Raw genomic sequence first — 23,318 nt, 5'->3', positions numbered from 1 at the left:
ACCTGTCCTGCCACCTTGTCTATGTTTTATTGTATTCTATTTGGAACTGCTGGGAAGAGAAAGAAATCTCTTTTTAAAAGATTCAATCAGTTGTATTTTGATTTGGTTGACAAGGTAGTAATTCATCCACCACTCCAAACGATGCTGGATAGCTTATTTGGCAGTAGTTGTGCTTGCCTCAAGACTCAAAACAACTAGTTTCTGTGTAGGTATGCATGTGTGTGGATGCAAGTATGTGTACATTATCTCTAAAGACCTAAGTTGTTAATTTTTAGAAGGCCTTTGATGCCTTCAGTTGTAGAACTGCCTGGTATCTCCAGTGGATAGTAATTTCTTGTATTTCACAGAATATATGTATACATAGTCCACTGTACACCTAGTTTATCTGCAAAACATATTTCTCATTTTCCAACCTTTTAGTGGAAGAAAGTTTCATAGAAAAAAAAAATTCTTACCACTCTACCCTGTGAGAACCTAAGGAGACTATTAAGCTATAAAAAAAGAAATTGAGAGATAAATTTACCACTTAAAAGTGACTCTTTTAGCAGGAGGTTCAGGCACCCAGCCAGGTCAAGGAGAAGTAGCTGTATACACACATCTTAACAGCAGCCTTAATCTCCACTCTTTACCACTCCTCACTTTAAAGCCTTCTACCTGCTGCGTCATCACAGCCAGCATGTCCCTTCCAACTTGTCATCCTGTTTGCTGCTACTCTGTGCCCTCTGTAGCGGGCAAGACTCTTGCTGAGAGATTTCTTTATTTAAACAAACAGCCATTGAAGAAAGAGCTCTTCTAGCTGACTCGTGACCTGCAGTGGTTGAGAACTTAAGGGTGGACCCTGTGAAACTCAGGTAAGGTTGATAGGGATATGCAGGGATGGGATTCCCCACCACTGATGGCTGGATGAAGAAGAGTGGCTAGTAGATACTGCAACCACTGGAAGGCAGCAGGATGTGCACACATCTTCCTCTCCTAATACATAGAATCAGTTTTTACATCTATTTCTGCTTTCTCCCTGACTTAAGTAACATAAAAACAGTTTAGGAAATTCAAGACCTTGTGGTACAAATAAGACATATATCTGCTGATTGTGGTCTAATTTCAAAGTTAACACAACAACTGAGAGCTCTTACAGAGAGTTTCAAAACCAACAATCACCATGATAAAACAATTATACTGCATCACAGAGGAAAGAGACATTCAATTACATATATAATTTATGTGAGTAAATATAATCACTTTAAATTTCTAAATAAATAGGCATGTCATTAAATATAAAGCATTAGGAACAGATTCTAAGACCTGTGTCTCCATTGGCAAATTTGATCTATTCAGCATTCACTCCCAGAGGAAAAAAGTTCACAGTTGCAGCTTTAGACCCCAAATGTTGGTTAACTTCTAAATGAAAATACAGTACTTGGTTTGGCAGGTATTTCCTACAGCAAATGAATTTTTCACATGCTATAGCCATGCCAAATGTATTTTAAGTTGTTAAGACATTGGTACATTGTTGAATCTTTTCCACTCACTAATTTCAAGGGATCATTTACATAGATTTCCCAGGCTATTACAATATTTTAAACACCTTGAAAATGTTGTGTATACGTAAATAAAATGGCCTACATGAATGTCACCATACAACTGTATATACCTACTTAAAATGGGATGCTTGAAAGGGCACCATTATCCAAATTGGCCTATTCATCTGAGTTCCTAGAACACTGGAAGAATGAGTCAGACAGTTGAGGGCCGGCACCGTGGCTCACTTGGTTGATCCTCCCCCTGCGGTGCCAGCATCCCATACGGGCACTGGGTTCTGTCCCGGTTGCCCCTCTTCCAGTCCAGCTCTCTGATGTGGCCTGGGAGGGCAGTGGAGGATGGACCAAGTGCTTGGGCCCTGCACCCGCATGGGAGACCAGGAGGAAGCACCTGGCTCCTGGCTTCAGATTGGCGCAGTGCCAGCCATAGTGGCCATTTGGGAGTGAACCAACGGAAGGAAGACCTTTCTCTCTGTGTCTCTCTCTTTGTCTATAACTCTACTTGTCAAATTAAAAAAAAAAAAAATGAATGAGTCAGACAGCTGGGTTGCAATCTTGGTGGGAAACACTGCACAATCTTGGGAAACCACACAAGTATGTTCTTTCTGTGTCTGCATTTCCTCCTCTGTTAAACTGAAGAGGAAAAAAAAAAAACTCTATCCTACTGGAGCTTCTGTGAAACCCACATCAAAGGCTGAAAAAAGGAAAAACAATACGACAAAGGTAAGGTTTGCTGTTATTGTGGGAAGAAGAGGATAGGAAAAAAGGCAGTAATACAAGGCCGGCACTGTGGTGTAATGGGTTATAGCCACCACCTGCTGTACCAGGTGTCCCATATGGGTGCCAGTTCAAGACCCAGCTGCTCCACTTCCAATCCAGCTCCCTGCTCATGTGTCTGAGAAAGCAGCAGTGCTTGGGCCTCACAACCATGTGGGAAACCCAGAGGAAACTCCTGGCTCCTGTGATCGGCTTTGCCTAGTCCTGGCTGTTGCAGCCATTTGGGGAGTGAACCAGCTGATAGAAGATCTCTGTCTCCCTGTTTCGTGCAAAGATTGACATGATTGTCAATGCTGGATGTTGTGCTGTCACCAGGGAGCTTACTGTGCACGTCACACAAAGAAATCAACACCTTAGGAAACATAGCTTTCTGGAAAACAATAATACCTTCTCTTTTTATTAGGACATTTTCTAATGGATCCTTCACTGCAACAACTGAATCAGAGAAGCAAAATGTCCTGAAATTATCCCATTTTGAAGAGCTACTCTTGAAAGCTGTGTGTTTTATAGAGTTTTATTTTTTAAGTTTACTTAAGAATCTGTAATATCTACCTCAAGGTAACTGTAAGTTTGATTTCACAGCTAATTCCAACTACATGACTTCGTTGACTTTCTAGATGTCATCTGGCTAGTTATGTTATTATGTTGTGTTATATTATATTGTTATAACCAGTGACTGAAGAGAGACCTTAGGATTCAGTGCCCTACACAGGGGAAAAAAAAAAACCAGGAAACATTTTCCTGTAAGTGTTTTTGCTAAAGAAATCTCAAAAGAAAGGAAGCCAAATCACCTAACCTTATCATTGAAGTAAATACTTACCTTTGCATCAAGTTTTGTATTTGCAATTTTTAAATTATTTTTCTTAAAGAATGCCCCCCTTTCAAATTGTGCAAGCTTCAGATTCCACAAAATCTAAATCTGCCTTGACAAGAACAAGACATATAAAAGTACTTCTTTAGTTTGTACTCTCTGTTCTTAAATATTCAATTTATAAGGAAACTCTTCATTTTTAAAAATAAAATGGGGGGGAGGGGCAAGTATTTGGCACAGCAGCTAAGTTTCTATTTGGGATGCCTACCTTCCATGTTGGAATGTCTGGGTTTGACTACTGGCTCCATTTCCAATTCCAGCTCCCTGCTAATGCACCCCCTGGACGATAGCAGGTGATTGCTCAAGTAGTTGGATCCCTGTTACTGCCATGAGAGAACCCAAAGATCTTTCCACTCCAGGCTTCAGCCTGGCCTATCTCTGCCTACTTCAGGAATTTGGGGAGAGAACTTGAATATGGCAGATCTTTCTACGTCTGAGTTTCTCTCTCTTTCAAATAAATCAAATTTAATTAAAAAAATAAAAACCAAAGGTATGGGGCTTCAAGTATGCATCCTAAAGATGTTGGATTTCGTTTCTTTCCCAATACAAAAATACAAAAGGAAATAAAAGCTGCAGAAGTTGGACTGATTGACTTGTTGACATTACTCCCCCAGTGACTTGAAACTTTCAGCTAGATGGGACATCTACATTCTGAGAAGTATATATTATGACTGCTCCCCACAAGTGCAGGTCTAAGTGGATTTTTCATGTTTAGACTAGTGAATGTAAGAAGCAAACACTGCTCACATGACTGATACATTTGGCTTTAACAAAACAACCCTGACCAAAAATTATTAGCAAACAGATTCAGCGGCCCCACTGGACTCTGAAGCAATGTAATTAGGTAGTCCAACACTACATTTTGTCAAAAATGCTGACAGCCTAATAACCAGATTGTCATCAGACAGACATTTAAAAATGATACCATGTTTGTTCCAGCATTGAAAAACTACCACCTTCTGCCTTATTTGGGTTTTGTTGTTGTTGTTCTGCAGGCTCTTTTTAAAGTCTTTCAGAGATGCTGGAGTTTAAATGAGTCTGTCCACTGGAGGGATGGATGAATCTGGGAGTTTTGTTTTGATTTAAAGTGTAACAGAGAATTGCTCTTAGTTCCACCTGCTTCATTTTAATCATTAATCATTAAGAAGGAAAATATAAAAGGGAATGCTAATCAAATTACTAACTGGTATTTATACAGCACCTAGATTGTGCCAGGAAATGTATTCAGTTTTCTGTCTTATCATCGACTCCCAGCAACCATTAGTAAGTGATGTTACTGTTAGCCTCCATTTCAGAAGAGAAGAGGGGCCATCACTGTGGCCCAGCAGGTAAAGCCTTGGCCCACAATTCGGGCATCCCATATGGGCACTGTTTGAGGCCCGGCTGCTCCACTTCCGATCTAGCTCTCTGCTATGACTTGGAAAAGCAGTAGAAGATGGCCCAACTCCTTGGGCTCCTACACCCACATGGGAGACCTGGAGGAAGCTCCTGGGTCATGGCTTCAGATCAGCCCAACTGCGACTGTTGCGGCCATCTGGGGCGTGAACCAGCAGATGGAAGACCTCTCTCTCTCCCTCTCTCTCTCTGCTTCTTCTTTTCTCTGTAACTCTTTCAAATAAAATAAATAAATTTTTAAAAAATAAACCTAATTGCACACCCAAGAGACTTTAAACACATATTCTCAGCCACCAGTCAATTTAGTTTTGATGGGGGTAGGGTCAGGGTGGGGGTTGTAAGTTCTTTTCAATAAAAATGATTATATATTTGGTTTTCCAGAACAGGGTAGTCCAGCGTGCAGTGCAATCTGCAAGCCAAAATTCTAGGTATATTGTGACACTAAAGGAAAAAAGTTACAGCTAGATTTTTCACTCAGTTATGTAATTAGATATAAAAAGAACAAAGCATTAAGATATGGCCCTAGGTTCAAAAATACTCCAGCTTCTGTTTAATTAGCCAATTATAACAAATTATCCACTAACCTGTAAAAGAATTAACCTCAGGGAGTACATTTCTAAGATGACCTTTGGAATCCTAATCTGTGAAAATCTTCATTTTATCTACAAGGATACAAATGAATAATCTAGTGAAAATCACTGTAAATTTTGCACATGCAAATTGTATGATTAAACTGGTCACTAATAACTAAATGACACCAAAGCTTTTCTCAAATGTATGCAAATATCCCATACTACTTAAATGTCCATTCAACCAATCAACCAATCTATCTTTGTATTTGCAAAGCACTTCAAAGTTTCCAAAGTATTTTCCCATAATATGTTTTCATTTGACACCTACTAACCTACATTATTTCTTAAAGTTAAAACACACACACACACAAAAATTATTACAAATTTCACCAACACAATTTTGAGTAAAAGATGCCACATTCAAAGGAGGTCATTCTGTATGATTATATTTATCACGTAAAATTGAAAAACAGCAAAATCAGTCTGTGACGTTACAGGGATGATGACGGTGGCCTGAGTCAAAAGCAAGTTTTTAACAGGAAGATGGCACGAGGGTCATACACTGTATCTTATTCTCAGTGCTGGTACTGCAGCATGATTACTTTGGAAATATTCATCCAGGCAAATACTTGGCCATCGCAGTGTTATAGGGGGTAAAGCTGCTGCCTGCAATGCCAGCATCCCATGTGGGCACCAGTTCAAGTCCCAGCTGCTCCACTTCCAATCTGGCCTGGGAAAGCAGTGGAAGATGGCCCAAGTCCTCGGGCCCCTGCACCCACATAGGAGACCCAGAGGAAGCTCCTGGCTCCTGGCTTTGGATTGGCACAGCTCTGGCCATTGCAGCCAATTGCGGAGTGTACCAGCAGATGGAAGACCTCTCTCTCCCTCCTCTCTCTCCCTCTCTCTCTGTGCCCCTCCTTCTCTGTGTAACTCTTTCAAATAAATAAATAAATCTTTGTTTTTAAAAAAAGACAAATGCTCAGTATCTGCAAGCATAAAAATCCTATAAGTATCTTAAATGATAGTTTTCAAAAAGCTCATGGAAAATGGAATTAAAAGGTAAGGTTTATTTTAGTACCAAATTATTGAAACACACGAATGAGTTTTGAAAAACTGCATTTTAAGAACATTTTGAAGATCCTTTGTTTGCAAGAATTTCAAAAATTTTGTGCCAAAATAAACTTTTAATTTTATTTTTCCATGAACTTTTTGAAATTCGCCCAATGTTTGTACAAAACATCGAGAAAAAACGTTTTCTCCCTTCAGATGTCTATTAGCTGGAGCAAACAAAATACACACCAGGAAAGAGGATGGGTGATCTGAAAATACTTAGAAGTCTGACTCTGCAAACTACTGAGCTGCTGAGAGTCTTATTAGTACCTGTTACCATTCCTTTGTCTCACAGCATTGAGCAATTTATATAGCCATTCACTGTATTAATTCCTGTAATGAAAATGTGAGGTTTATAGTCAATCATAATTGTGCCCTACAAATTCCAGAAAACATTTGCTAGAATGTGGGCCTCTGATGGCTCAGTAAATGACAGAGCAATGTGGTAAATGTTCATAACAACAGCTCATTAACAATTGCATGTAAGATGTAAACACTTGATACATTATAAGAAGCAGCACTACAGATTAGGTTCATTTAGCTTTACAGGAAGTCAGAAGACAGTACATTAAAGAGATCTTCTTTTCCTTCTCAACAATCAATACATTAAATAGTAGGTTAAAACCTAATCTTGTTTTTAATTTCCATAAGTAAGAAATGTGAAGACAACGGGAGTTCAACCTCATTTTCTCTTTCCCAGTCAGTTTCTAGCATTTATTCATTTATTATTTATTTGAAAGGTAGACACACAGATATATATATATGTATACATATATATATATATAAAGAGAGAGAGAGAGAGAGAGAGAGAATCTTCCATCCACTGGTTCACTCATCAAATGGCTACAACAACAGGGGCTGGGCCAGGCAGAAGCCAGGAGCCAGGAGGTTTCTTCAGGTCCCCCAGGTAAGTTCAGGGGCCCAAGCACCCAGGCCATCCTCCACTGCCTTCTCAAGAGCACCAGCAGGGACCTGGACTAGAAGCGGAGCACCCGGACTCAAACTGTTGCCCACATGGACACCAGCAGAGGCTTAGACTTCTATGCCACAGGGTCAGCCCCTCTAGTATATTTTTTAAAGACAGGAAATTTTATGTGTATTTTATCACACACACAAAAAAATAATAACCTGAAGAAAAACAGTAGAACAAGCCAAGAGTTATAGACACCAAGTTGTCCCTGTGCCACTACAGTCCTGGCTGATGCTCTGATGGCAGTGGACAACTCCAGAGGCACCAGTGAGTCAACAGGAACCACCCAGGAAAGTCACCATACAAATGTCCACATCCCTCCTCGGCAGTTAACATGAAGACACTCTCCTTCAGCACCTCGCGAGGATGTTCGAGTTCCAGTGCTTCCCGGGATCTACCTCAAGAAAAGTCAACCTGTCCACCACAGGCAGTGTTTCCAAAGCTGTCTATTGTGCTCCTCTGAGAGAACTGAATGGAACTGAGCTTCAAGGAACCGAAACAGAAAATTTCAAACAACTTTAAAATGTTTCCACCATCAAGTGATTCTTTCTTTGAAGAAATATTTGCCATCTGCTATGTAGAGATTGTCCCTGCCTCCAGCATTTGGATCTTTCGTGCAAAGCGTATGCATGACTGTGGCATGTAGTTTCGCACTATTCCACCTTTCACTACGAGCTCAGATGCATGGAAATGTCCCAGTACTCAACCAACTAACTCCTGCAGCGTGTAAATGCCATCTCTCCTATGGACTTTGGCATAAACAACTTCCACCATGCCAGGATCATCATTCATATATTCTACCCCTACCATCTCAACTTCCATGGGTTTGCCCCCAGAAATGTCATTAATAAATTCCTCTTTGCACGGCTGTAGCATTCCACATGTCTATTGGATCTCTTCCTCATTCCGCAGTACTAACATCCAAATTGCTAAATGAAGCTTTTTGGGATTCTGGAAAAAGGTGCTATCCACGATCCATGGAGCACTTCTCTAGAACTGCCTTCTGGAACTTCAGAAATCCTTCCTGAATCTCAGCTTCATTGAGGAAGACAGCAAGGAAGTGAGTGAAGGGCTGCTTTTTTCTAAAAGTGTCCAAAAGAACATTAATCCGAAGTCAAGCTGATATTATCCTATTTTGATACTGCTGGTGATTACTATTTCCCTGTCTTGTCCAGGCTTAGGAATGCTGATAGAAGTCTCCAACTCTATTTTCTTCCTTGTGTCCCCTCTTTCCAACTATGTGCTTGTAGAGCAGGCTGAGAGCCCTCATAGTGGAACAGAAACCTTGTGCAGTCTGCTCCACATTGTAGGCATCACAGAGCTCATCAGTATACTCCATGGAGCCTTGCTAAAAGTCCTCACCTTCTTCATGTTGACAGGTCTTTTCTTGGATGGGGTTTTTCCTAGAATTCTGCCCCCCTCAATTCTTACAAGCTGTGAGCACAGAACTTCCGTGACACTGTCTCCAAATAACATTCTGGTGAGGTCCTGCAGGGAGTAGGGAAATGGAGAAAGTGGGAGGCGAAACAAGAGGCTGCCACAGTGTAAGGATCAAAGGACTAGTTTCTAGCGTTTAGGGAACATCAACTTGAATTGTGTTTGTAAGCCTTCCAAGACTTAATACCAGGGTTACAGCTACCTATGAAATAAGTATTATTTCAAGAAATAAGTTGAGGGGTAGGTGATAATCTGAGCAGCTAGTTAAGATGCCCATATCAAAATGCCTAGATTCAATTTCCAGCTCCAGCTCCCAATTCCAGCGTCTGCCAGTGCAGACCCAGAAGGCAGCAGGTGATATCACAGGTAGTTGGGCCTTGCCACTCACATGGGAGACGTAGACTGATTTCATGGCTCCAGCCTAGTACAGCCCTGACTCTTGCAAGCCTGTAAGGAATGAAACAATGGACAGAGTATGCACTATCCCCTCTTTCTCACTTCTGCCTCTCAAATAAACAAAAGCAAAAAGAAAAACAAGAAAGAAACTGATTTGGTCACAAAAAGTACTAAACAACATATTAGCTGATTTAATATACCTGATTTTATTCAACAGACCCAAGAACTCTGGGGCAGTGATCTCATAAATGATGTTAACACCTATGTGCAAGCAAAAAACAGACTTACAGAGTGTGGCTTCACTTGTCAATCATAATGCAGAATGGGAGACAATGGAGTCACCATTTTAGGACTGAATTCCTTTAAGTTACCAATCTGATACTTTTACAAGATAGAGACATTTGAATAAACTTTATTACCACCTTTTTTTCTTTCTAAGAAAAAAGAAAAATGAGCCGGCGCCGTGGCTCAATAGGCTAATCCTCCACCTTGCGGCGCCGGCACACCGGGTTCTAGTCCCGGTCGGGGCGCCGGATTCTGTCCCGGTAGCCCCTCTTCCAGGCCAGCTCTCTGCTATGGCCAGGGAGTGCAGTGGAGGATGGCCCAGGTGCTTGGGCCCTGCACCCCATGGGAGACCAGGAAAAGCACCTGGCTCCTGGCTCCTGCCATCGGATCAGCGCGGTGCGCCGGCTGCAGCGGCGGCCATTGGAGGGTGAACCAACGGCAAAGGAAGACCTTTCTCTCTCTGTCTCTCTCTCTCACTGTCCACTCTGCCTGTCAAAAAAAAAAAAAAAAAAAAAAAAAGAAAAATGAGGAATTCAGTGGTATAGGTTCATTTCCTCCATTTATACCAAATATAAGAAAAGTAAATATTCTTTGGGTGGGAGGGACGGTATGGGGGGGAAGCCATTGTAATCCATAAATCGTACTTTGGAAATTTATATTCATTATATAAAAGTTAAAAAAAAAAATAAAAAATAAATAAAAAATTAAAAAAAAAAAAAAAAAAAAAAAAGAAAAGTAAATATTCTTAAATATTCTTAGCTTGACAAATCATCTATTTGGGACAGAGCAGCCTATATTATCCGAAAGCAATTAACTGTTTTTGTCAACACACAGAACTTAGTCCCTAACTAAATAAAATTCCAATGAAATAATGACCAAGAATTGCAATAATAGTAATATAATTTGCTTTTCTTATTTTTTCTGTCTCGCTTATCAACAGAGGCCATAGCAAGTAAATAAATAAGTATTGTGGTAGTGTCAATGTTTTTCTCTACTAGAAGGATGGAAAATTACTTTGTGCATTAATAACTACTCCACTGCATTTAGGAAAAGATGCAGGCCTTTTAGGAATGGGTATTCCTTCAGGCACTTGCAGAAAATACCCACCCAACCAAACACATTATGGGAATGGGGAAAAAAAACACCCAGAATCACAGGGCTGAAGGGAGCCCAGCAAGTCACCTGTCTCACCAGGTACAGATTACCCGCAAATTTCATTTCATTCCACCATCACAGACTTTTTTATTCCCTGTGTTCCCTCTCCTGGCTGTACTCAAAGACCAAATACCTCTACCAAGCTAACAAGCCCTGGAATCCTGCCATGTCAAGTCCACCTGAAATTACACTCACTTGTTCTCGTTCTGAGCCTAATTACTATTCCTTGTTATGACAATCGTTCCTGTCCCTTAGAAAAAATGGTTCATGAATAGACTGCAGGGCTATTTTGGGGCACATGAAATAAACATACTATTGATTCTATTGCATTTCTGTTCTGTAAGTGTATGGTTAGATCGTCACTACTATTAATCCTGGCTGCTGTAGATCCAGGGCTATTTTGCCTATTCTAACTTCCGTTAGTCCATGCTCACACAGCATTTAATGAAGAAGAACCCTGTGGTGGCATGCCACACAGTTACACAAAATTGGATGTTATGAAAGAGGAATTGCTTTCTCTACAGCACAACCATTAACTGAATGGGAAAAGCCTGGGTACCATGAATCATCTGCAACATGGGAGAATCCAATCCTGATGGGTGAAGTTGAATTCAAGGGTTTTCTCCTCACCATGATCAATCACATTATCTTCCTAAGAAGCAAACATGGTATTCTACAGTTAGAGTTTGAAAAGTACAAATAACCACATCAAAAGATACGATCATTCCAAAATGTCAGTTATTCACATACCCCTTGCATGATCTCTGTATCTGTGACCAGTGTTCTATCATTAAAACAATATTTTTCTTTAAATCAATTCAACTTTTCCAAACTAAATTAAATTTTGAAGTCAATTCCTTATCACCACTATAATATCCAATGTCATCTGTTTATACATTATATATAGCCAATATTACTAGCCATAAGTAGAAGAAAACTGGACAAATTGGAAGCAACTAATGAAAAATGTATTTGATCATCTCTTTTCATGTACAACATAAAATACTAAAATAAGCTGATGGTTTAAATTCATACTAAGACTTAAATCAATGTGCATACATGTATTAAAAATTATGTTATTCCATAAATATGGACAGTTACTATGTGTTAATATAGACACATACACATGAGCATAACTTAAAAATTTTGTAAACAATGGAATTAGAACATAATGCACATTTCCTTCACTTTATTAAGCAGTCTCATATGTATAAGAAGTCATATATATACATATATATGTATATGTATAAGTGTGTGTGTGTGTATATATATATATATAAAAAGACTTCTCAACACCCCTCCATCTTGTCCCCTTAATGTGATTAACTGGGGGAGGGACACCAAAAGATGCAGTCAGGCCACTGAGATCTGAACAAGCACATGTTAAGGCCGGGTGCTGGGGGTGAGGAGAGTCAGATGTCACAAACCATGAGAAGTAAGGGTATAAAAGGGCAGGCTGTGACCCATTTGATGAGTATTTTTATCTGGGGCTGTCCCTAAATGTTTGTCACAAAGGAAGCGTTCTGTGCTGTTTGAAGGTCCTTCCTCTGCTTCTAGGAACCATTTCTTTTAGACACATACGTCTGAGCTCACAAATTATCCATCACAAAGAAATCACATGTTGCTAAGAGGTCTCTTCATTGTGGCTGACAGTGCAGAACAAATGGCAATCCCTGTGCTGAGATCAGATTTCTGTAATACTAACTGAGGTTCCCAATGGGAGGAGATACATTACCTAGAGGTTATCCCAAGAACTTCCGGAGCAAGATCCTGAATTCTGATACTTTTTGTCATATTTGCCACAATGTACCATATGTTCTAGTTCTCTGAGTATCCTCTTCAGTTTCTCAATTCTTTCATCATCTTTCTGTTGCTCAAAACACCTAGCTCTCAGCATCATGGGTAACCAAGGTATTAAAAAAGCAAGTGAATGCATCTGAATGAATTATGAATGAAATAAAACAGATCAGCTTTGTACCAAGGATCATCTGCATGCCTACAGCATTGTCCCAAAATGTCCCAGTCATATCCAAGGTTATCAAGGAATACAGAACAAATCCATTGGCGTTCTTCCATGCTTTGTGAGAAATGATAGGTTCTTCTCTCCTTGCGCTGTTTTGACAAAATCTTGATTTACTCTCCTACTGAAAGTGCTTCCTTCTTACAAATTGTGCAACCTTGGTCTACTTACTTAACCTCTCTGAACTTTGATTCCCTCATCTGTTCATTACCGAAGAATAACATTTGCTCTTTGAGTTTTGATCAGATCAAATGAGAGATGCAGTCATTAAGGCAAAGTAGGTTAAGCTGCCACTTGGGATACTCACATCCCATACCATGGAGTTCCGGTCTGAGTCCCAGCACCTCTGCTTCTTTCAATCTGGCTTCCTGCCAATGCACACTGGGAGGCAGTGGATGATGCCTCAAGAACTTGCATCCCTGACACTCACATGGGAGACTGGGATGGAATGCCTGGCTCCTTCCTGGCTTCAGCCTGGCCTAGCCTTAGCTGTTGTAGGCACTTGAGATGTAAACCAGCTAATGGAACATATGATCTCTTTCTCTCTCCCTCTCCCCCACCCCATCCCAAATGCTCTTTCAACTGGATGAAAATAAACATTTACAAAAATGATTAGAAGAGAGAGTTCAAGAAAACTGCTTAATTACCCCATGGCCTGCTCTATACCAAAAGGTAAGACACTAGCTACATTTTTTGGCCAGATCAAAAAATCAGGATAAATATCAATACAAAAATGGCCCATATGGTCACAATATCACACCTACATGCTTTAGTTCTGCTGGCTTCATATCTTCTCTGTTTACCAATATCAAGGTTTTTCATGTTTATAGAGGATGGAGCAGGTTAGTAGGAACCCGTGGCATTAAATAGTACAGTCTCATATGCAACCATTATTCAGACATGCATCTTAACTAATGTATCCTGGGTTGATAGTGAGCATAATTCATTCTCATTTGGAAAGCCCCTGATTTTTTCACTTCTTACACGCTCTGAATCTCCTCTACTTGGAACACCCATAGAGATCCCCTAGTCTCTAAATCAGAATGATGAGCACCTGCAGCCACAGGAGGGGAAATTCAGGATTTGATGCCTCTAATATTTTTCAGACAGAAAATATTCTCCCAATGCCTCTAACCCAGGAGATTGTAAACTACTCTGACATCTCAGCTGTTGCCCCTCCAAGCAGATTCACACACCCATAGGCTAACACCCTCTCTGGGCAGGCATCCACTTGTGTTTACAGTTATTCATTATGACTGCTTATACACAGACTATGCCTTTGGTGTTAAACCGAATGGCCCCATAGACTCCTAGTCCAAGACAGCCGGAAGATACAGACACACATTAAATAAGACACCGGCATGAAAACTGCACTGCCTTCCTTGAGCTGCACAGACTGAAACCAACCTGCTACAGAGTCCTCCAGAGCCCCAGGGTGGTATAGGGCAGAGCAAGGTACTCAGGATGAACAATCTCAAGTGCTTCAGGGTCAGAAAACTTTCCCGGGACTTCTTCCATGTTTGTCTGTAAGCAAATATGTCAGCTAGGAACAGAAGTCAACTCTTGTGCAGGGGAATCACCTTGAACTAGAAAGACCAACATGCATTCTGGCCGCCAGGGTCAGCTGCTGCCCTTCTGAGTTAATGCTTATCTATTGTGAGTCCACACATCTCTCTCTCCAAAAGCACACAATGGAAAAGCTCCAATCTCCATCTGCGGTCATTTAAATAGAGAGACGCAGGGTGATGGGGTGGGAGTGGGAGGTAGGAGGGAGCAGATAATGACATCAAGAGGTGGCCTCCAGACCTGAGAATCCACCAGAATGAAGGGCCTCTGTTGAAACAAGGAGAATACACCTTCTCTCAAAAGGGCTGTTAGACACAGTCACATAATCAGAGTGAATCTAAGAACTCTAGAAGGAGCAGCACATTTCCCCCACTGACACAGCTGTATTGAAAAATCAACCCATGGCTCTAAGGGGAAATGAAAAAACACAACCAGTCATTTCTAGCATGGCATCCAATCTTCATTTTTTGCCCCTTCAATTCTCAGTTCAAGTACAAACAGACTTTTTTCACCCCTTAACGCAGGAAAAGGATTAAGTAAGCAGAATGCTTTCTGAGTTCTGTGTAGCATATGTTCATAAGCTTTCCTTTTGTCGGGCTGATGGATTCATTCTGGAGTAGGGTTAAGCCGGAGCAAGGCAATTGGGCAGGCTCACATTTGCTTTATCAGGAGAAGCAAGCACCGACTTCAGGGGCCACCCCTGCAGCTTCCTGGAACCCTGAGGGGGATGCTGATTATTTCCCTTACAGGAATACTCAAGCTGAGCCATGCGGCTTTGCAAAAGAGCAAATGAGCTTCATTCAAATTATCCTCAGGCGAGTAGTGGTCAAGGGGACCAGAGTGATCATTATCATACAAACTTAATTTCTGACTAACTTCCACAATCAGCCCATTCCTGTGAAAGTCAGGCATGGACCTTGGGGTCAGTCTTCCAAGCTATCTCAGCCTAAGGATGGCATTCAGCAGTGGACATGCTTGCCAGCTCTTCCTGTGTACTTCTATGTGCTGTATCCACAACTGAAAGAACACAGTGCAGCCCTTGATAATGCAATAGAGGAATTCTTAATATTCACACTATACAATTATATAGCAAAAGCAGTATGTAACATTTACTTAAAAGCTCTATCTACAAAGAGAACTACCTGAAAAAAAAAAAATTCCAAAATGCTGCAGGTAGTCACCTCCAGGCAGTAGAATTAGCAGCAATTTCTATTTTCTTCTCTTTGGCTCATCTGGTTTTCAAATATTCTAAAATGCAAATATACTGCTTTTGTAATAGCAATGAAGTAATTATAAAATGATTTAAAGATATTGACTGGCATTTACAAAAAGATTTTATCTGCAAAACAAAGAAGCATTTTTCATTAAAACAATTTAATTGACTGGCACTGTTAAGCAAAACAACCGACATCATGTCTCACATTCAACTTTATTATTATCACCATCACTACTTCTTGAGACCCTTCTATATGCAGTAGAAAATTAACAGTATTCAACTAAATAACCTAGGTGATAACTAAGTTATTCATGTCCTTGGGACTAAACATATATTACTATTAAAGATCTGAAAAGTAACATTTAACAGGGGTGATAATCCATCTGCCTGCCCTATATTCCACCTTCCCGGAGAGTCTCTTCCAAAGCTGCCAAGCAGGATTAAGTAGAATTAAGCAGGCAGCTAGCCAGGTAGACCCTGTGCCCTGAGCCACAGCAGGCTCCAATAAGGGGGAGCACCTGACCCACATCAAGCCATTCAGAGTCTTTCCCCAAGGTATAAGAAATGGAAGGGTTAGAATTTCAGTCTCCAGCCACCTAAGTGGGGCAGAAGAAGCTGCAGGGGTAGCCATATTGGACCAGATATGCAGAGGCCAGTTTGTAGGGAAAACAGGCTATGTGGCTCCTGCAACAATCAACTGATCTTTAAAATGGAGACACAGAGACAAAGTGTAACAGACATGTTTATCCCCATTTACTTGTCCCACTCATGTTCGTTCTTGAGGATCTACTATTTCCTGTCCCATGCCTCAGAAGGCTAACTATACAACCTATCCTCAAATTAGTCAGTTGTCCTAAGGCCTTATAGTCAAAATCCCATCTTTTGTTTTTGTTTTTGTTTTTGTTTTTTTTCTGAAAACAAATTATCCTTAAGATGTAGTTGCAAGGTTTAAAACCCTGACCCCTCTTTCCCCACTGATTACACGCTGATTCCCTCCTGTCACCATTCTTTCAGATCACAACTTCAGCATCACTGACTCAGAAAAGCCTTCTCTGACTGCTCTCCGTGAAGGGACCTGATCCGCTTCACCACCTGAAGTTTCCTAAATAGATCTTAACACAACTTTCAGCCATATATGCATTGTTGGTTTAGCAGTTATGATCTGTCTCCTTTGCTAGAGGATAAAATCATCAGCAGAACCCATGTTCCTTGTGACTCTCACTGCCCGTTCCTGGCTCATCACAGGTCAACTGTATTGAATGCATCAGTCAGTGAAGTATGTGACTACATATTCACACACTCAACATACAAACAATTACCACACACTTAAGATTCACTGCTTTCTTGGTAAGGAACTAATGATCCAAAGAAGGAGACTGGATCTGCATGCAAAAATAGGAAATATGCTCAACAGCAGATACAACTGAAGGCCCACCTAACAATCATTCCTCTCTTCTGCTTTATGGGGTTAGCCCTGTGGTGGTTAGGGTTACTGTGAGGAGAGTTCTGTGTCAGCAAGACTGGGCCATGTGGTACCCAGATTAAACTTTTGGAATATGTCTGCTAGCATGTTTCAGGATGAGATTAACTTTACTGAGTGAACTCCCAAATCCTCCCAAATCCACTCTCAAGCCTTCAGATGCAATTGAGTGACACCTCCAATCTTCCTGTGTCTCCAGCTCGCAGAGGATAGACCATCGTGACTTCTAAGCCCCCCATAATCAGGTGAGCCAACCCCTCATAATAAGCAAACACAAACAAACATATAAATAACCTCCATATAAATAATATAATAATATAATAACCATATAAATAATTCTCCAGAGAATCCTAGTGCAAGCCCATTTTATTACAGTACCCTCTCTAAACAAAGCAATGTGCCAGGGAAGGTGAGGTTATCCTAGTTATAGGACACATCCTGATTAAAACAAAGATAGAGTTAAAATGCTCAGATATCCATCCCTTGAGCTCTGCGAGCAGCTGGTAATGACCAAGCAGTTAAAGTCCGCATCTCTACTGCACCAGGCAACCTACAACTGTGAAAATGTTCTCTGCTTACTTAAGGTGCTGACCAACATTTTATTTTCCATGTGTCCCATAAGGAGAACAGAGTTGTGAAGAACCAATCTAAGCCTTTTAAGGTAATCTTTTTGTATATAACAGTATCTTATTTAGGAAGGAGTATGAGGAAGCAATTAGCTAAACAAGACTTCTAGGGAAGCCCGCTGAGTGTTATAAGAAAGGAGCTTTGCTTTTATTCACAGTCACACAAGAACAGATCATCTCTTTTTGCCAATGGATGCCACTATTTGTGCAAGTAGCTTCCAAAAATGAAGCACTTGACTTAGGACAATAGAAGCAGCCAGTCTGAGATCAACAAACTCAACGCACAGAAAATGGCAGAGGAAAACCAACAAAGAACAGGGACTTCGATGACATCAATTGAGCCACTGAATTAATAAAACCTGGGGCTGCACCATCCTTGCCTCATGAGGTCTTTAAATTTGAGATAACTCACATTTATTATTCTAATGTGTTTTATTTTGTGGATTTTCAAATGTAAGCTGGTAGAGCAATTCATAAAATAATTGACAATGCTTAGCAATCTGTCAACAGCCTGGTGCCCAAAATCCTCTTCCTGCTACACAGTGACAGCCATCAAAGGCACCCTAGTGGGTCCCCAGTTGCTTGTCACTAGAGAAACGTTGATTTTGGTTAGATTTCAGACCCTCACAGCCAGGATTCTGTAATGCTTTCCCATCAATCACAACATCCATGGGGCTCAGCAGGTAGACATAGAGAGGGTGGTATGTTTTTTTCTTTTCATTCCCTTTTTTTTTTTTTTTTTTTGAGCCATTTTGAGTTAACTTGTTGATTATTTGCAGTCCAAAGCATCTTCAGTGATAAATCTATCTTCACATAATTAGCAGCAAATTTATGTGGCCTCCTCCTAGCAAAGATTCAGGAGAAAATGGTGCAAAGAGTCATAATTCCATCCACATTGCCCAAAATCCTTCAATGATGCATCCTAAGTGACTTTTTCACAAAATGAAAGACAACTGAGATGCCAGGAAAAGGATTAATCATATGATCATCTGACACTCATCATGAGAATCACAAAGCACCCCCCGAAAGGGGAAGCATCACCTTGTCTCAGTGTTGAATTAGGACTAGCATAATTTAAAAGCACTAATCTATATCTTTAGTTATCCCTCCTGAATATACTTTTCCCTTTCTCATCTTAGAAGTTTCAACAAACTTTACCTTCTCTTTGTCCCAGAAGCAAGTCCAAGGTCAAGCAGAAGGTACTACAAGGCAATCCTCAATCCCATCATCTCCACCTCCAATTAAGGAATTGTTTTCCCAAAGCCTAAATTCACTGAAAGGTTTGACACCAACAGAAAGGACACAGATAATAATCAGTGTAGGTTGCTGCGTGTTACTCGCAAGTGTTCCATTTCCTCTGATCTTGTTAAGGTCCACAGTTGATACCAAGTAAGAATTGGGCTTTAGAGCCAGGCATTTGACTCAGTAGTTAAAAGGTCACCTGAGGTGCCTACATCCCATCTTGGAATACCTGGGTTTGAGTCCTGGCTCCACTTCCATATCCAGCTTCCTGCTAGCACATATCCTGCAAAGCAGCATACACTTGGATCCTGGCCACCCATCTGGGAAATTAAGATTCAGTTCCTGGCTTGTGACTTCAGCCTGGCCCAGCCATGGCTATCTTGGGCATATGGGGAATAAACCAGCAGATGGGACCATACTTTCTGCTTTTCTCTGCTCTCTGCCTTTCAAATAAATAAACAAATTAATAATTTTTAATATGATTTTACAAAACAGAATTCAGCTTTCCTGACACTGAAGAGAAGCAGGAGTTTTGTAGTCTTTTAAAGTAGTGAAGGCTGGCACCCCGCTTCCTGGTACAATGCCAAGGAAGTGACAAGGTGAAACCAAATCCCCCAAATTTGAATGCAGATGTTAGATACCATCAGGCCCTGGTCTCCTAACCACCCTCATCTTAACTCATTGAATTGAGGAAGTACAGTAAGACCTACAAAATTTTCATCACAGGACTCACGGGGTCATTTGTTCTCCAATAAATAACACCTTGGTAATCAGTATTATCTTATTAGTTTCATTTAGAGGAATTCCAGGTCTGGGCTAGAAAGTAACTACCACCTACATGTAGTCCCCAAGCTGACTAAAGCCCACTTGGCCATAAAAAACATCTCTGAAAATATGGCACTGCTGACCAACCAGGAACTTGGACAGGAGCTGAAAATGTAACTAGACAAAATAACCACTGTGACTCAAATCAACCCCTTATCAAGTAGACAAACCCCAAAATGCAGCTGTCCCCTATCTTCTGTTCCTCTTATTCTTGACTCCTTCCTTGTGACATCCTTAAAAACTCCAAAACACATTCATTCAGCAAAGCATTAGTTCATTAGACTCAGAAGTACGCTGCCCTTCATATGTCGACAAAATAAACTTTCTCTTTGCTTTATCCTCAAACCTTGTCTTCATCATTTTGACTGGCTCCAAGGACAGGGATCAAGCTTTTGGTAGCAAGGGCTTTTGATGGGGATGCTGGGAAAATGAATACTGGGTCCTTGAAATCACAGTGAAGATCACAAACTTCTTTGCACAGTTAGCAGGGCTGCCCAGTAATCGATGAGCAAAGAGCCTCTCTGGATGACCAATTTGGAATAAAGTTTGGAAGACCTTTTCTGTATTTTGGCAGACCTGCAGCACTTTTGCATCAAATGATCCTAATTCATTAAAAACACAAAATATCATTGAGATACAACTTCCTAACATTGGGAGGGTGGGAGGCGTGGAAATGTAACTAAGTATGTATGTATGAACGCATGTCTCCACATCCTACTACCTTAAAAAAGTGAAAAACAGCCGGCGCCGCAGCTCACTTGACTAATCCTCCGCCTGAGGCACCAGCACACCGGGTTCTAGTCCCGGCTGGGGTGCCGGATTCTGTCCCGGTTGCTCCTCTTCCAGTCTAGCTCTCTGCTGTGGCCCGGGAAGGCAGTGGAGGATGGCCCAAGTGCTTGGGCCCTGCACCCACATGGGAGACCAGGAGGAAGCACCTGGCTCCTGGCTTCAGATCCGCGCAGCACGCCGGCCATGGCAGCCATTTGTGGGGGTGAACCAACGGAAGGAAGACCTTTCTGTCTCTCTCTCACTGTATAACTCTGCCTGACCAAAAAAAAAAAAAAAAAAAAAAGGAAAAAAAAAGTGAAAAACATTGATTAAGCAGACAGTTCCATAGCTAATGAATATTATTAAATATTTTCAAAACATTCAATTGACAATAACAGATTGCTTTTATTTTATTTCTTAATTATGTCATGTCCATTTATTAGAATGTATTTCCCTCAATGTCCTATGAATTAATGAAGGTTGAATATAAAATAAAAGAAGTACCATAGATGTATAGTACGTTAAGTGCTAAGATTCCAAAATAATACAAAAGCATTTTCAAATCTCACATGGGACTCGAAGTGACAATGTTCTTGGAGGAAATATTCTCTAATAATACTTACCAACTTCAGAGGGTGCTGGGAAGCTCTATTAACACCAAGGGAACTTTTAGATCTTCAAATAAAAGCACTATAGAAATGCAAAGTATTATTATTATAGTTCTGAAATAATTTCACACCTAAGGATGAGAAAACCCCAGGCCAAATTTTACAGCTTCTTTCCTGCCAGATAAACAAGAAATGCCACAAGCATGGGGAAGGAATGGAAATCAAACAGAACAAAGACATCAAAGCTTCTATCTTACTATAGCTTTATGTTGCCTTAGATGTCATTTTAGGGAACTCTGAGAGGGAAAAAAATGCATCCCTTAAAGTTTAGGGTTAAGCAGTGACCATGTTCTCTTTGCTTTTGAACCAGGTAAAGCAACGACCAGCAGAGCAGAAAAAAGCGGCTGTGTCCATGTCTATAGAGCACAGGGCCTCGGAAAGCACTTGCCAAATTTTACAATAGCCAGATCTACCATTAGCTGACCACCCCTTAGTATGAACTCACCTAAGAGTCAAAGAGCATCTGCTTTAAGAGACGATAGGAATTCTACTCAGGTACTGAGAGTGCTGAGCAAGGCAGGCAAGTGCTACTGCGGGCGGTGGTGCTGGTGGTGGAAATGGAGATGATGATCATAACCATAACCACGGTAACGATGATAATAATTATGATAATTAAAGAACACAAAATAAAGTTCTGAGACCCTGCTGACCCATGGAATCACCTGTGGAATCTTGGAAAATGCAAATTAGTGGTCCTCATCTCAGATCTACTGATTTTGAACGTCTTAGGAGAGAATCCAGGAATTTTTTTATAGTGTAGCCATTAGGATTACAATTTAAGTGATGTTATTTATAAAGAATGTCATAATTAAGGATGCAGACATACTGGCTGAGATCTTATCTCAGTTCTAACACTGATGAGCTGTGTGACCCTGAACAAAAATACTGAGCCATAAGCCAAAATTTCTATAACTTAGAAAAATCTAAAATGAAAAATCTATTGCTACCAACTTCAGAAGTAGATGCCCAGGAAAATAAGAAAAAATTCCTGTCGCTCCCCGACTCGCGGAGGAACGACACCGTCCCACATTTGCTGCCGGTCCTTCCCGGGTTTGCTGCCGGCCCCCCCGCCCCCGCCTCCACGGAGGGGTGGCAATTCCAAGAAAGCAAAATGTCATATATTTAAGGAAACCTAAAAACTAGATTATACCAGTAGGCTCAGCAATGGGAAAAATTACATAATAATGATTATGTAAATATTACCTATTGATTTCAACAAAACTGGGATATCATAACTATCTTAGAAGGTTGTTAGGACCAGAAAGGGTAGGAGTTGGAAATGTCAGTGAACTATTGCTAAAACTGATCTATTAGGAAAAAACAATGTTAAGTGCATTACTTAGAAAAAGAGATGGAAACAGTAGAGGAATCAGAACTGAAATTTTTCAGTTCTGTGGAGGTAATCTGGAGAGAAGGGCAGAGGTAGAAAGAGGGGATAAGTACTATCTCTTTGCATATTTGTTTTCCAGTCCTGTTTTATTTAAGTAATGCAGATGTGGTTTTATTTGGTTGTTAGGTTTTTGGTTGTTGTTTTTTTTTGTTGTTTTTTTTTTTTTTTAACAAAAAATTTCAAAGGGGAGGACATTTGGAGCAGCAGTTAAGATACAACTGGAGATTCTAACATCCCATATCAGAGTTTGAGTGCCACCTCCACTTCTGATTCCAGCTTCCTGCTAATGCACTCCCTGAGAGACAGCAGGTGATGGCTCAAGTACTTGGGCCCCTGCTACCCATGAGAAAGACCTGGACTGAATTCCAGGATTCTGACTTCAGCTTGATCCAAACCCAGCTACTTGCAGGTATTTGAGGAGTAAACCAGTGGGTAGAAAATGTCTCAATCTCTTTCTTTCTTTCTTTCTTTCTTTCTTTCTTTCTTTCTTTCTTTCTTTCTTTCTTTCTTTCCTCCTCTCTCTCTCTCTCTCTCCCCCCCCTCGCTTCCTCCCTCTCTGACTTTAAAATAATATTTAAATAATTTTATAAACTTATCTTTTAATTCCATTTTATATGAACTTTATAAAAGATTTATTTATTTGAAAGACAGAGTTCCCAAGAGAGGGAGAGACAAAGAGGCAAAAGAAGAGAAAGAGAGAAAAAGATATGTTTCATCTGCTGGTTCACTCTCCAAATGCCCACAATGATTGAGGCTGAGCCAGGCCAAAATCAGGGGCCTGGAACCCCATACAGGTCTACTACATGGGTACAGGGGCCCAAGGACCTGGGCCATCTTCCACTACTTTCCTAAGCATATAAAACAGGTAGCTGATGGGAAGTGGAACAGGTGGACCTTAAACCGGCACCTACATGGGATGTTTGTGTTGAAGGTGGTTGCTTAACCAGCTGAGCCACAATATCAGCCCCAGTAAATAATTCAACAAAAATAAAAATGAATTTTAAAGGATAA

At 40.6% G+C, this 23,318-nt stretch overlaps 1 protein-coding gene and 1 pseudogene across 13 annotated transcripts in view; both read right to left on the bottom strand.

The window, feature by feature from the left end:
• FHIT (fragile histidine triad diadenosine triphosphatase) overlaps positions 1 to 23,318 on the bottom strand; it is a 1,583,000-nt gene that overhangs the window by 1,509,444 nt on the left and 50,238 nt on the right. The window lies entirely within an intron of this gene.
• On the bottom strand, positions 7,243 to 9,835 carry LOC100357324 (activating signal cointegrator 1 complex subunit 1 pseudogene; annotated as a pseudogene).

The sequence above is a fragment of the Oryctolagus cuniculus genome, chromosome 10, assembly GCF_964237555.1.
Source record: "Oryctolagus cuniculus chromosome 10, mOryCun1.1, whole genome shotgun sequence".
Taxonomy (NCBI): domain Eukaryota; kingdom Metazoa; phylum Chordata; class Mammalia; order Lagomorpha; family Leporidae; genus Oryctolagus; species Oryctolagus cuniculus.
This window is presented reverse-complemented; position numbering and strand designations above follow the sequence as displayed.